We start from the raw sequence: 2,704 nt of genomic DNA on the forward strand, positions 1-2,704 counted from the left end.
GGGGAAGTATTGCCTCTTAGAAGCACTCTGGGGTGCTGCTTAATTTTCCCAGATTCTGGGTGGGGGATTGAGATGATTCTGTTTTGTATTAAGAGGAACCCTTAGATATTGCATGTGGCCCTTGTAGCTGCCAACTCCACCAGGCAGAAGGGTTACACAGTTGCTAGCTAAAGGCAGAAATGTAAGTGACCTTCCTCCCCTTAAATAGCCTGTTTTCCACTTACATAGACAATAAAACAAACCTCTTAAAACATAGCATTACATACATGACACATGCATTACACAGGAATGACACATACATTACATTATTGGGGAATACTCATATGTGTATTCCCCAATAATTTACTGGACAGTTATGTGCTTGAGTCCAGTAAAAAAATCAAAAACAATCAAGAGTGAGAAAGCTCAAATGATCACAGAGACATTTTTTGATGCATATCAGATCACCCCAATTGTGCAATTCTGGTCTCCCATGTTTGAGAGAGATGAATTGAAACTGGAACAGGTGCACAGAAGGGCTACTAAGATGAGCAGAAGAATGGAAAACCTACCTTATGAAGGAGACTCAAAGAGCTTGGCTTGCTTAGCCTAACCAAAAGATAGCTGTGGGGAGAGGATAAGTTTATGGAGGGGATAGTATAATGAGACTGCCTACAATGGCATGTGGCCCATCAGTGACTGCCAGTAGCAAAAATCCTCAACTGCTGGAGACGGGACACTAGATGGGGAGCCCTCTGAGTTACTAGAGAATTCTTTCCCAGGCTGTGGGGTCTTGCCCACATGCTCAGAGTCTAACTGATCACCATATTTGGGTCTGGAAAGAATTTTCCCCTGGTCAGATTGGCAGAGACCCTGAGGATTGTTTGCCTGCAGCCTGGGGCACAGGTCACTTGCAGCTTTATACGAGTGTAAATGGTGAAGTCTCTGTAACTTGAAGCCTTTAAACCATGATTTGAAGACTTAAGCAACTCAGCCAGAGGTTAGGAGTCTGTTTCAGGAGTGGGTGAGACTTTGTGTCCTGCAATCTGGGGTAAAGTGCCCTCCCTCTCCCGATTTCTGCTTGGCCTGCTGGGTTTGCGGGGGGGGGGGGGGGGGGGGGGGAGGAGAGGAGCTCTCTCCTTCTCCCGCTGTGCCTCCCTCCAGGCAGGGAGCAGGACCAGCCACTTCTCACGCCTGCCACTCCAGGTCGCTGCTCTGTGCAGCACAGCAGCCGCCCGAGAGTCTGGCTGGGGAGGGCCCTGGGTCCAGCTGCCGGGCAAGATGAAGTCCCCTCTCCTCCCCCTGGTACGTTTCTGGCTTGCTTGGCCCCTATCCCCGCCAGCTGGGCCAGGAGTGCATCAGCCACTTTGTCAGAGGCTCCTGAAATGTGTTGTATTTCAAAATCAAAGTCTTGAAGAGCTAAACTCCACTGAAGAAGTTTTTTGTTAGTCTCTTTGACTAAGGACAGTGTCTTCTCAGGATGGGTGGCTGTTCACCTCCCAATTTGGCAGTGATGAGACCAAAGAAACGTATTTTCTGCTTTGTCTCCTAGCAGCAGAAGGCAAAAATACCTCATGGTACACTGGGCTAAGGGAGAATCCTTCCCAGGCTCAGGAAACCTGCTCAGAGCCCCCTAGGCTCAAAGGAAACCTTTCCATTCTGCTTGGCCTGTCCAGAAGCTGTTTTTCTACAGAGTGGGGAAACCTCGGACACATTTCCTGATTTCTAGCTCCCTACCAGTTGAAAGGGTTTGAGATTAAATATCTGCTCATACCTAGTCCAGGAAAAATGAGCTCAGCCAGGTGCAAATAAGACAGGAGGGGAAACATTTGCAGGGGTACTATAAAATAAACTTGTAACCCCTCTTTTACTTGCTGGAGCGCCGTGGTGACATTCCTTCTTGTAAATAACAGGCACAGCAGGGTTCAGTATGGATCAGTAGTTGCATAGCTCCTACTTCAAGACACAGTTAGGTGCTACAATAGTGATAATTGGTCAGTCGGAGCTGGATTCATTGACTTTAATGGGACTACTCACATGCTTAAAGTTAAGCATGTACTTAAGCACTTTACTGGCTCAGCATCTGGCAGGCTCAAGCCATAAATGGTGCTCTTGCTGTATCTATATGGGACCATTGCCTGAGCCTAGGGTTACATAAGTGATTAAATCAAAATCCTGGCCTCTTGCGGTATGTCTATAGTGCAGTAAAACATGTGCAGCTGGTCCCTGTCAACTGACTTGGGCTGCAGGACTATACAGTTGCTGTGTAGATGTCAGAGCTTGGGCTCTGAGGCCCCCTGAGGTCATTAACTTCTCCTGGCACTTTTTGTAAGATGGGGTGGCTTGAGCCCTGCGACCTAGTTAAGTTCCAAGGTAAACATGTACCACCTACCTAACCTTCAGCCACAACTGGATATGATATTCTTCACTTCCTGTTCTAAATTGTTGTGTAGTTCTACTGCTTCCATACCTGAGGGTAGCTGCATTTCAGTGGCTTCTAAAGAGACATCCTTATACTTCTTTCACCCATTTTCCAGGGAGGTTTGTAAAATATAATTAATATTTGTAAAGTGCTTTGGGATCTTTGTAAGAAAGAGGTTACAGGAATCATCAATAGTCATCAATAATTATCAAGTATCTGTATCATTATCTTTAGCATTCTGGATAGACGTGCAATACTGCATGCGCACCTTTAATTCTAACAAAGAGAAAAGAAAGGAACACA

The sequence above is a fragment of the Terrapene carolina genome, unplaced genomic scaffold (genome assembly GCF_002925995.2).
Source record: "Terrapene carolina triunguis isolate 2854851 unplaced genomic scaffold, T_m_triunguis-2.0 Scaffold42, whole genome shotgun sequence".
Taxonomy (NCBI): domain Eukaryota; kingdom Metazoa; phylum Chordata; order Testudines; family Emydidae; genus Terrapene; species Terrapene triunguis.